The sequence below is a fragment of the Channa argus genome, chromosome 6, assembly GCF_033026475.1.
Source record: "Channa argus isolate prfri chromosome 6, Channa argus male v1.0, whole genome shotgun sequence".
Lineage (NCBI taxonomy): Eukaryota > Metazoa > Chordata > Actinopteri > Anabantiformes > Channidae > Channa > Channa argus.
In genome coordinates, this window is record NC_090202.1 from 27,522,559 (window position 1) to 27,535,901 (window position 13,343).

General features: G+C 41.0%; 1 protein-coding gene across 9 annotated transcripts in view; it reads left to right on the forward strand.

The window, feature by feature from the left end:
* si:cabz01090165.1 (uncharacterized protein LOC100333421 homolog) overlaps window positions 1-13,343 on the forward strand; it is a 277,606-nt gene that overhangs the window by 91,846 nt on the left and 172,417 nt on the right. For 7 of the 9 annotated variants that reach the window (XM_067506904.1, XM_067506900.1, XM_067506901.1 and 4 more), the window contains one exon: window positions 5,402-5,528. The exons of 1 other annotated variant lie outside the window; for it this stretch is intronic. The gene's annotated coding sequence lies outside the window, so the exon portion shown is untranslated. The remainder of the gene's footprint in view (window positions 1-5,401; window positions 5,529-13,343) is intronic. One more of the 9 variants, XM_067506898.1, reaches the window with a different exon arrangement.

A 13,343-nucleotide genomic window follows, 5' to 3' on the forward strand; every position in this document is an offset into this window, starting at 1 on the left:
ATTGATTAATACTTATTAGAATACACATCTATAAGTCTGGAGACAAGAAGTGAACTGTGATTTACTGTAAGATAGTAAAAGAAAACTGCAGCTTTTTGCTTTGTGCCACAGCAACCAGACCCTCCCCTCCTTGGAGTGTCGATTGGATTTTTGCAGAGCCAGATTGAAGGAAAGAGGCATGATTAAAATGTCCCTTCTGCCTCTCTGCCTGCTGTAAAAGCCAGGCCAGCAGTACCAGTTTGATTTCCTTTGTTTCTGGTTCACCATGCTAGCAGTGTCACAGCACGACACACTGTACTGTTCATTCCCCAAACCATGTTTATTGCAGGAGAGGCAGCTCCTCTCTAATTACAACTGACACTTGACAGCTGCTTGTGTAACATAGAGCAGATTTAGCTGAACTCCTGAGAGTTAAATGGCACTTTTATTGTTTTTTTTTTTTTAACGAAACAACATCCATGACATGTAGGTTGGCAGGTATTATTATTTTGATCCTTTTGAAGCCTCTTTTCTTATTGCTAAAATCTTTCTCTGAAGATATTTGGTGTGTGACATGCAAAAAAAGGGAAGTTAATAGAGATTAACTTTGGGATTTCTATATTGATAAAACCTTAACAATTTTCACATCAGTATTAGCTACTAGTTATGACACCAGTGTATAATAGTATTAAATAGTCATAAAAGCAAGTTTACCCATTATTTTAATGCCGTGTCAATTTATGTGCACAACTATTGAAGCTATACATTAATAATGGCATTGATATTTGTTCATTTTTACCATCCTGTTTTTTGTGAGATCAGCTTGAGATCATCTCACCTTGTTCAGAAGGAGCTGGGCTTTACAGTAGCTAGTGTATATCTGTGCCATGCTATAGCTAATGCTAATCTCTTAGTCTGCAGCTTTAGCCCATAGTAAGGCTACTCCTTTTTGTGCAGGAACTGGTGTTTTCTAGTTGTGGTAATGCTAGTCCAGCGGTCAGTCAGTGCTGACGGACTGAGACTTGAATACCTGTCTGCAGCTCACAGTGCTTCAGCCTGTCCTAAATACAGCATCTTTGCTATAATTCTTTCACTTCATGCTTCTGTTTGTCTTTGCATCTGAGTACATTCCCACTAATCTCTGCTAGTCCTCCACTCTTTCCTATAGTAGTGTAGCACAAAAAGATGCTTAACCTCATACCAAAGCTCTAAGACCTTCTTAAAGAACTCAGTGGGGATATAGAAAACAACCCAATGGTGAGTGTCACAGCCATATCCACTATGAAACAACAAAGATGCACGAATAAATCAGGAAGATGGTCCTAAATCATGATATGCTTAGTGAATACCTTAAGCAAAAGAAACACGGATCAAGAGAAGGAAGAGCAGGAACCATCATGGAAGGACAAACCCCTTCACAGTATGTACAGATACCAGATAGAAGGGGAAAAATCTTTCCAGTCGGTAGACAAAGCTGGACCAAAGCACTAATCCTGGCAGCATAGGAGCAGGCTCTAAGTACAAGATCAGTAGAGGCTGGGGTCTATCACACCAGGCAGGACTCCAGGTGCAGATAACAGCATTTTTCAAGGTGCTGGCAGGCAGGGCAGGCATGGAATGCCATGACCAACTATGTGGTGTCGTGTAGCAGAACAGCTGTGCAGAGTACAGTCAAAAAGGGACACACTTCCAAATGTGCTCAAGAATGACAGAGTTAGCTGTGGGACTTCCAGATACAGACTGACAGATTGAAGTGTTGGACAAACAGAAGAAAAAGGCCGTAGTGTTGGTTGTAGAAATCCCAAGTGATGGCAACATCACGAAGAAGGAACACGAGAAGCTTGAAATACCAAGGGCTTGTCTTGTAGCTCACTTTCAAGTCGCTTTGGATAAAAGCGTCTGCTAAATGTAAGAGGAGTTATAAAACATGTGGATGGTGAAGGCACAAGTGGTAACTGTGGTAATTACAACCATGGGGCCTGTGACCCCCAAACTGGAAAGTTGCTCCATCAGATTCTTAGAAAAACGTTGTCTGTTCAGAGGAGTGCAGTCCTCAGGAAGAAATGCCCAAACAAATAATTACTTAAAAAATTCATTTAAAAATTGAAATTTGTGTTACCTGTGCTGACAATCAAATGCCAGCGCCAGCAGTTTTCTGGAATCGTGAAAGCTGTCATCATCAACTGTCAAGTGAGCTTTTCTAGTCCACAAACTGGACTAATGGTGGCTGCAGAAGCTGAATATGACAGTCATTGCATGGTGGTATGATTTTGGTTTTCTTTTCTAGTCCTTCAGTTCCGAGCTTTACTGGGCAGAAGAGGCAGCACGTGATCACTGCCATCCATTCTAGATGGTGTTGATCCTGCTCACTGAAATACTCTTCAGCCTTTGACCACAGAGCATAACTGCATTGACAACATTGCTCTTCTATGTGGTAACTACTATTAATGGGTAGATGATACTGTGTGAAACACAGAATGTAAAAATATCATTTCTGAAAAATAAGTGGGACAGTCTACATGTCAGTTGTCGACAATAAGACAAAACGTGGCCCATCAGGAAGCCTTGTCTATCCATCTATTATCTGTCATCGCTTATTCTATTTGGGTCGTGGGGGGATGGAGCCTATCCCAGCTGTCATAAGGTGAAGGGAAGGTTAAACCCTGAGAGGTCGCCAGTCTACAGTATCTCAGGGCCACAGAGAGACCGAAGAATCCGGAGGAAACCCACGCAAGCACAGGGAGAACATGCAGAGACCACACACAAAGGGCGTGAACCTTTAAGCTGTGAGGCGACAGAGTTATCCTTCAAATAAAATGTATGTGCATATATGTGATGCAAACTCGACAAAAGTCAGACTTCAGCTCAGTTGTTTTGTCCGTGCAGCTTTGAATTAGATCTCCTGGAAGTGTCCCGATCTACTGTTCTCCCCATTTATCTGCTGTTTATTTGATTCTCTGGCTAGACGGCTTCCTGTTGTTGCTAAAATTCCCTTCTTTCTAGTGTCTGAACAAAACAGCTTGAGGTTTCCCCAGTGACACAGGCTGCCTTCCTCCTCCCACTGCCTTCCTCCAGTTCTTCCTCTTGGGACTGTTTATCATGTTGTTTTTGTTTTTACTTTTCCTGAATGCTGTTTTCATGCAATCGCCTTTTTGTGTTTTACAGCCTCTTCGATTTACTTATGTAATTTAGTCGCCCCTTATCGTCAAGCTGTTTCTGCATTTTTCCTTTTGTTTTGAAGACGCAACTTATAATAACTTGGCTTATTCTGTCATTTATCTTTGCTGCATAAATTGTGTTTATGTTCTGTTTTTCTGTTGTGGCTGTGTTTTATCGCATTGTTTAATTACCATACATCTATCTTTTAATACCAGGCAGACTAACTAGAGAAGTGCTTTCCTAAAAGCCTGGAGCCAGTCCATGTTAATACATTTGGAAAATATGACTTCTTAAAAAGAAAACAAGCACAGAAAATATAGTGTATAAATATATACTTTCCGATGCATAGAATGTGATGTAACAAGTCACAGTGGCACCCGCTGCACCCCCACCACCCTGACATTAGAATCCCACCTTCAGGCACCTTGTTGGCACATAGTTGTATATCATCAGTCAGTGATGTTCACTGTGTTTCTGTGAAGCAATATTTACACACTTTTCCTTCCACCTTCCTAATCATCTTCACTTAGCAGTTTCATGCGTTTCCCAGCATGCCTCTGGAGAAACCCACGAGAACAAAACACGAACAATACGCTGCAGGTTTCAGTGAGTGGGTGGACAGAGTGAGGGGAAAAGTAAGGAGTTTTTCTAGCTGAGAAAAAGCAAAGAGTCACAGCGTTTACTAAAAACATGTTTTTCCTCTGAGGCGGCAGAAAACTGCATCTCTTCTTCTCGGGAGTCTTCATTGTATGATTGTTGAAATGTCAGCAGCACTTGAGAGAACACTCACTCAGATTCTGAAGGACAGATGCCAGAATGTTTTTATAAATTTGGGGAATAAAGATTACTGTTGCCTTTAAATTCTAGCTATTTCCTTGTATTCTTTTATGTCCAACATAATTATTATTGGTCCCTAAATGTCATCCGTTCACCCATCATTCATCCTTTACCTGTAACTGCTTATCCTGTTCCGGATCATGGAGACTACAGCCTATCCAAGCTGTCATAGGGCGAGAGGCAGGGTCCACCCTGGACAGGTCCACAGTCTGTCTCAAGGACAACACAGAGATAAATACAGACAGACAACCATTCACACTCAATTTTACACCTACAGCCAATGTAGTCCCCAATTAAGCGAACACGCATGGCCACGGATTTAAACCAGTGAACTTTTTAGCTGTGAGCCACCGTGCTGCCCTACATAGTGTTGTTAAATTGGTATTTGAACCCTGGCCAGCACAGTGTGGGAGTGGTTAGAGCTGCTGCCTCACAGCTACACAGTTTGACTCCACCTTTCTGTGTGTCTGTTCTGTTTCGATGTTTTGTTTGTATATGGTTGTTTGTTTCCGTGGTAACTTGTGTTTGTGAATGCAGACAAACCATGTTGACGAAGGTTATCAGAGGTGCAGAGTCATACAGTATGTATTGCTGTGTTGACTTAGGGCCCAAAGATTTAGAGATCTCTCTGGATTCTGACTATTCCAATGACATTTTGGATTGTACATGATAAAATCGGCAGTTGGTAAAGGCAGTCGTCCACGGACCACAGGGTCAGTGGTTCGATCCCCGCTCCAGGCTATATGTCAAAGTGTCTCTGGGCAAGACACTGAACCCCTAACAGCCCATTTCCCTCCCCAGCTGTGCAGTGCCGGTCCAAGCCCGGTAGAAACTGGCGAGTGTTGCGAGATTCAATATTCACACACAATCTAGTTGCTGACCTGTTACCACTTAACCTCATTATATGTGAGATGATGCAGCAGCTGTTTTTCTAGCATTGCACAACTTATCCAGTCTTTTGTTGCATGTTTTCTGACTATTACACTGGTATCAAATTAACATATATGAGAAATAATGTAATTACTAATTTTCAACATTTGTACTCTTTTAAATTGAATATAAGTTGTCAATTATTTTAAAAGTATTACATTTACAGGGTTGTAGTCTTGAAGTTTAAAAACTTTAAAACTTTAACTTTAAAAACTGGGTGCACATTTAGTGAGGCATCTGGATCTTTTAGCAAGTAAACTGCACACTAGCCACTGCAAAAGTCTACATTTCTTTGAGAGCAGCCAAGTAGGGAGGGACAAGAAAGGCAAGAGGAGCCGAGAAGTGACAGTAGCTAGAAAAGAGAGGCGTGAAGAATACTAACGACTTAATGATGCAACATGTTGACATTTCTCTCTATCTTCTCTCCATCCTTGGTTTCCTTCCTTGCTCTTTCTCCACCTTCCACATCCCGTCCTTGTCCTGGGCTTCTCTGCAGGTAGAATGGTGTCCTTGTTAGCTTGTCAACCTGTTGGAACCCCGAGGCCAGTGATGTGAGTGGAATGTGAATTGAGCACAAAAGGACTGACTTTACCTGAAGACTTCCCGCTGCCCAAGAATTTCAGGTAGGTCATCTGTAATGGGATAATTAATGTGCTAATTCTCTGTGTGCTTTATGCGTGTGGAATACTTACAAATGGTGACCAGCAAAGCAAGAAGCAGCCTGGACAAATGTTAAATGTTTGACTGAGGCCTTGTAAAGTTGGTGTCTGTAATTATCAGGTAATTTGACAGGTAACTTGAAAAGCTAATCAGCTGCTATATAAATGGTTTCTATTGTAATAGGTAAGTATGACTAACAAAATAGTGGAAATGACTGTTCAGTTTTGACTAAGATTTCTTACGATATTAGACAAGTGTAAAAGTTGGAAGCTGTTGAGAGTTGGAATTATTTGGCAAGAGGTTAGTTGCTAAGATTTATTAGCTACAGTAATAAAGTGCAATGCGTTTTTGGCAGGTTTGGGGATTTAGGCCAGCATACAAACAAGGGAGCAATAAAACATCAGGAGGCCTCTGCTCTCTCATATCAAAAGGAGTCAGTTAAAGTGGTTTGGGCACCCTGTAAAGAGGCCTTCTGGACACCTTCCAACGAGGCCTTTCACGCTGATCTAACTGGTAGGAGACACCAGTGTAGACGCAAAACCTGCTAAAGGGATGAATGGATGGAAGGAATCACAGAATTCTGATAAGACATCTCTGTAAATACTCTCTACTAGTAAGTCATTATAAACTCGATTACATTACAAAATGAATTACATTCCACACTGTGCCTAGTTACGCAGATGCAGGTAGTCACAAAAATTGCAAAATGAGTGCACAGTGTACCCACACTGCCATCGTCCAGGTTGTATAGACTTGCAGTTGGACGGAGCCTTAAAAATAGGATCTGAAGTGTCATCCATTTGTAGGGACTTCATCCTTTAAGTGGACTGTTTCTGTGCAAACAATGAAGTGCAGGCAGAAACACTGTGTCCTATGACGTTATCTGAACAATAAAACCTATGTACACTAAGTAAATACTCAGGTGTCCCCCACACACTCTTTTGCAGAACAGACATTTCTGCTATAATGATGGACCCTGTGTTTCTGCTTTCTAACAGACTCCTCGTAATCCTGTTTAACACCTCAGACCAGTACATGTTTGCTATTTCTATGACACACTTTTACTCACACACCCTTATATTAGTTCTACCTAAACACTATTGGCTGTACAGGTGATTAATTTAGTATATTTTACATTTAAATAAAGTTCCTGACTCTGGTAATATAATCTGAGCCCATCCTCTACCAACCAAGTACTCGGGGGTATTTGATTTATATCATTTCAGTCTGGTTTAACGATGTTTATTAGACTTCCAAATTTGTTGTTGATCACTGAGACAGATTTTTATGAGACGAGCCTAAACACCGTGGTTACCACTTTATAGGAGTGTGGTAGAAAATCACTGAGCAGCTCTTTAACGAATAGTGACTCAGTGAGTTTTATCCCAGATGGTGCCACACTCTTGACTCATGTCCTTCACAATGATGAGTGTTGGTGCTTCTCCTGCTTAACAGGGAGTGGAATATGCAGGAGAACACTTGGTGTGTGGACTGATGATCATGATGACACATCAGGATGGTGGGAGAGCCTCTGGTCCACGGCGACCTCTGCTCATCACTCTCTCATTGTGTTGTTCTCAAACACATTCACACAGTGTTGTTCCGTATAGAAATATGCAGACACACACATGCACACACTAGCCCTAGAAATCTAATTATCTGCTATTTTCTTCTGAGAATAGACTGTGGTCGAGTGCAGCACCCATGGGGAATGGGTTAACTCTGTGTGTGTGTGTGTGTGTGTGTTTGTTCCTTCTGTGTAATCTCCATCTGATTAGTGCAGAACAGGAAAGATGAAGGGGTATGGGTCTGTTCTCATCCAATTACTGTGTGAGATCTGAGTGAGTGTGTGTGTGTGTGTGTGTGTGTGTGAAGTAAGACGATGGTGTCCTTAGAGAATCATCCACTGGATATTTCAGATCTTTTTCAATTTTCTACATCATTTGTTGCAGCCATTTATCCAAAAGCACCCAGTGAACGTAAAGTTTTAGTGGAATTCAACCTCTGCTGATGTTTCACACTAAAGACCTCATGATATTTTTACTACAGCAGAATAATCTTGAAGCATCTAACATGCTGCACACTGCAGAACCACATACCCAATATTTTGTGGGTCCCCTTCAACCACCAAAACTGCACTGACGCATCGATGCATGGACTCTACTAGACCCCTAAAGCTGGTCCTCTGGTATCAGGCAGCAAGGCACCAGCAGCTTTTCCTAAGTCCTGTAAGTTTTGAGGTGGGTGACTTCCACTAAGTTCACCGCAATGCAGTGTTGTAGTACTGTACTGTAGATTGGTCTTGGTCTCGAGACTGGTCTTAAGACCACGTGTTTAAGGTGTCTGACTCGTCTGGGTCACGTTTTCACTTGGTCTTGTCTTGGTCTCCAAACACTAAGGTCTTGTCCATGACTTGATCTCTGTTGACAACAACACTGCCACAATGTGTGACGTGGTCTAAACATGGGTTTGGAACAGGTTACATGCTGGAAGCCCCTCTGATTCAATCCTCATCCATTTTGCCTGCAATGGGTGTAATCATTCAACATGTAGACCATAGATATCTAATCTGTTTTCTCTACCCGTGTTAACTAAATATCAAGACATGCTCTTCATATCTGACTGAGTCTGTTTCTCTGTCTGATCTTTACATTTCTGCTCCTCTATGGACACAAAACTACCTAAAAATTAACTAACATTGATGTTGGTTGTGTGCAATGGAAACATCAGTAGGTCAACTTCCACTTATCCTGTGAAACGGTGACAATTTGTATTTTATTCAAATGGTTGAATATGTTGAATATTGCTCTGTGTGCTTCAAACTTAACAGACTGCCCAGACTTACATGGTTAAAGATGTTGTACAAAACACTTCTTACCTTTTCCAGGCCTTTAAATATTTAATTGAAACATTTTTGCTAGTTTACATTATGATATGCAACAAAGAAGTGACAACCTTGGCAACAGTGTTAAATATGTAAATTCTGTTTTGCTTTTACTGCGAAACACAACACGTACAGTATGCAAATCTCTACAGATTTATTCTGTTTGTTCACTGATGATGCTGGGATTTGTGAACCTTAATCTGCAAGTTTTCTGTATTTATCCTCCCTTCTTCTGAGTTTTCTGCCACCTCTATTTCTGCTCGTGCTTTCAGGCTTTCCATTCCTTTGTTTTCATGTTCTCACCATCTTTCTCCTTACATTTTCCTTCTGTCACCTTCACTTTTTTTCTCATCTTGTCATTTCTCTAGTCTGAGCACTGGTGTTGCTTTTTGTGTTTTCGTGATCTTTGTCACGCACACAGGATCTTGTATTTACCATCAAAACTCTTCCCCTCTCTTTGTCACGGTTCTAAATGTCCTTTTGTTTTTATTTTCAGCGGGCTTTTTTCTCCAGTATATGACAATATCAGTAGTGAGTTTCATGATCAAAGACTATAATGAATAATTGTGAGAGTATAACTGCGAAGAGAAGTGAGAGCTGTGCACTTAGACAGCCATCCTCCAAACCTTGTCTCCAAATTACCGTTATGTTCATGTGACATAAAGGGCTTTATTAGTTGGACTGGTTAAGGTTTAGAGTAGAGAGATGTGTGAAATCATTTTTGCCTTAAGGTCTTTTCATTTCATCTTTTATCGTTTCTCAGGCCTTTCTATACCAACACACAGACATACACACAGTCACTTGATGGATGTGAAAAGTGTCCTGAGATTGACTCACTGAACGTTCTCCCCTTTGATCAAACCATTTTTATGTCTTTATCTTTGTGTGTGTGTGTTTGTGCACATGTGCACGTCAACCATTAGTCAGTGTGTTTTCTTTGCCTGAGGATAAAGCAGGAATAAATTTAAACATATGGGAACCTCTCAGGATATGTTCTCTCATTTGTGATCAGACCCTCACACAGTGAATCACAATGCAAAATTTGCTGGAAACAAAACAGTTTTTTTTTTGTGAGCTGAGCTTGGTGGGTCTAGATAATGTGCATCAACCAAAAAATAAAAGCAGAGATGCATTGCAATTTTTGGAAGGTGACTGACCCTTAACGATGATCGTCATCATAGATCTACTTGTGTGGTACAACCTGTACTTGATGGTCTCTCTTTACTGATTGTAAAATGGTTAATGCTTTTCTACCTATTGGAACCCAAAGCACTTTACACTGCTTCTCATTCACCCATTCACACTCACAATCACACACACACACACACACCCACCCAAGCTTACGGGGGGCCAACGCTCACTGGGACTAAGTTGGGGTTCAGTGTCTTGTTCAAGGACACTTCGATATGTGACCGGAGAAGCTGGGGGTCGAACCCTGGGGTTGGTAGACTACTGCTCTACTTTCTATTGTAGCTGCCTTTTTTTATGGAATAATGTGGTCTGGAAACTGCTGTGAAGCTGCTAGTGTTGCCTCTATAACCCTCATCAGTCAGCCACATCCAGTGTGTTGTATTTTGTTTTTTTTTTGTTAGGGGTCTGTTCGATCTGCAAGATAAAGATGCTGTATGAGCAGTTCTTGGTTTAGATCACCAGGAACAATTTTTACTGCCTAACAGGCCATAGGTCCTCCTGCTTCTGAGCACCGGATAAGGTAGAGCAGATTAGCTTTAAAGTAGATGCAACTGGGGTCTTGATGTTATCTGAGAAGATGATCGACGAAATCGAGCTGCACTGCATCTCTTCCTATCTGTGGCAGCCCCTGCTGGTACAGTAATTATGTGAAACTATATGAAGGATGTCATTGTTTGCCCTACACCTTTCTTTCAGGTCCAAAAATAAAACCCAGACGTACTGTATGTGAGTCAACAGTGTGAAAGTGCAGAGGTCGGCATCATGCTTCTCGCAGATGATTCATGCTTCTTTTTCTGTCATGCAAATGGACGTCTTTCTAAACCACAAAAGGCCAAATTTAATATTTGTTGCTTTTGTGCTTTGGGTGCCCTGAAGACAGACAGAATATAAAAGTGACTACAGTTGTTTGTGGCTAGAGAGTTTTCTTTTTTCATACAGTCCTTTTTTAGCTTTCATCCTTTTATCTCTTGCCTTTCTCCCCTGCCCTCTTTCTCCTCTCCAGTTCTAGAGAAAAGTGGTCGCACTGCTATTTGGAAATCATACAATTCCCAGTTAGACGCTCAGCTTTCACACTATTTCACACACAAACAGTGACTGTTCCCTGCTCAGATCACTCACCGAACATGCACTTACAATCCATGTGTAAAGTTACTCAATCTTGAAAGAAGAGGAGAGATTGAGGTGCAGAGAGAAACCGAGTTAAGAGAGGAAGATTCACAGAGCGAGAAATAGTGGAGACTTGATGTATGTTTGGCTGAATCGTATTCTGTTTTTACAGATTATCTCAGGTGATATAGTTGATTGATGCTCCTTCAAGCAGTGTTCGCCCTGAGCTGAAGATGGATACAATTAACACTGGAATTGTAAACCCCTGCACTATTTGTCACATTGTGAGCAAATTAGTCATGTGTTGTCCCAGTGCCTATCAGCTTCATACTTAACAGGCTTTAATACAACAAGACACAGGACTTTTCCACACAAGACCGAGGTTGGACTCCAGTGCGAGATGTTGTTTGCTTTATTGTTTTCACGTGGTTACTATAGTAAGTAAGTGCGTGTGTGCCGTCATCACCGTTTTGTGTTAATGTAATTTTTCTTCTAACTTACCCTAAAGTGTTTGTGCCTGAACCTAACAGTTGTTGTTTTTGGATGGAACGTTGCCCTGTAGTTGTTCTCGCTAAGCGTAATGGTCATTGCTGTGGCGTCATAAGTTGATGCTCCTGTAGCATCCAATACGTGCTCCAAAGTGAACCTGCAGGGTCAATACCTGTGGCGTCAATGTGACGCTCCAAAGGATGTGCAGCGCAGCACAATTTGACCTTTGGCCTTAGGAAGGGTCGATATCTGACGCTGTGGGACGAGAACATGTTGGTAGTGAATAAATTTTGATATGAATATTTTCTCGACAACAAAGCTTCCTTTCTATTCCATTCAGTAATGAAAACTGAGACTTGGACTTTTCAAGCCAATGTTTATAATAGTAAAAGCTGTATGGCTACAAGTGATGACTGTTAATTAACAGGCAACCGTGTTGGCCAAAGGCCAAGTTGAATCGTCTTTTTGAGCCGACCAAATCCGCAGAGATATTTTTTCTCATTCTCATTAATTAGCTTTTTCGGTGCTGCAAAGACTTTTCTGTTTTGCACAATTAATTTCTACCCTCTCACTTTTGGTCTCTTTGTTTTTCTAGCTAAGCTGCTGGGTGAAGGCATTTATTTTTCATGGACCACCTCCATTTTTGATATATTTTGTTTTTCCTTTGAGAGCAGATCAGGCTTACTGAGAGTCATGAATCTATCTGGGGGAGTTATTTGCAATGTGGAGATGAGAGGCCAAGGACAAAAGTCTCCTTTCTGGAAGCTGATGGAGAAGCTTATTTTGGTCTGCAACAGTCTGAGCCCCCTTTGAACCCTGACACTAAGAGTCTGAAAACATTTCAGTGTATTTTACAATTTGTTTTGCCGGTTTTAAGACATCTAACAGATGTGCCGACCCTGGATGGAGATGTACCTGACATTTTTTATTTTCAGAATTTGAGGAATTAGGAACTTGTCTGCAGAAATTCTGTTAATTCCATAGTTGTGACTATGGAATTAATCTATGAGTTAAACTATGGGGTTAATCTAAGTCTGTTGTGCACCACTGAGATTTCTGTAAAAATTCTTGTTTATTAAGAGTTGAGGAGTGTTTTGATTTAAAAAAAAGAAAAAAAAGTTGGGATTATGAAATCACCACCTTCTAGTTGTGATTTTTCATGAAACACCCACAATTGTCCTCATGCTAATGAAATGAAATTCACACATAAACTTCTGTGTCCTCCGTCAGCGTCTCTGGAGATAAATGAGTGTGTACACACAGTGATGGTATCATAATATTAGTTTTAAATACCTGATATGTTACGTATGTAAGTCACTGGGTGTATCATGGCATAGTCGGCATTTCTGTTAAGGACTATGCTATTTCAATAAAGTTATGGAGGCACGTCGAAAGACTGAGACTGTTATAAGTTTCCATCAACTATTACTGTTCATATCTTTAGTCTTTGCAGTCTGGTCGGAGGACACACCTGATGACTGAGGTCAAACATGGGTAACACACTGAAGATCTGGGCCTCAACTGACAACTAGAATTCTTGCGTGTTCTTGTGGCAAAACAAAAGTCATCAGCATCCGGCAGCTTGCAGTTAAAATTGCACTGAAACAAATGAATATTGAAATGCCGGATGGAGACATGTGGCCAAACTACACTACTGGGTGTAGTTACACTCAGACTCCCTTGGTCGTTAGGTCTTCGATCACTTACTGTACTGTCAGTCATATATATCCACCGTATTTTACAAAAGCATTTACTGAGAACTGTCTCTGAAGCACCTGGCTCTGAACACAGAGCAACTGACCCAGACTAGCACAAACCCAGATCACCCCCTCCCCTCAAATCAAATGCAAGTTCTCCCAGTTATCTATTTTGTAAGTGTGGGTTATATCTGGGTGCATGAATAAATGTTCTTAAGCAGTGTATTTTGGAATTAATGAAGCCCGACCTTTATTATTGGATAGTGGGAGGGGACATAGTTGGGGTGAATTTTTTTTTAATGTCAGGGTTGTAAGAAGCACTGTAGTAAGTAAATTGAAGGTTTTAGTGTAAGAATGCAAGAGTGTTTTACTGATAATCCAAGTTACACTGTGTATCCGATTACAGTTGA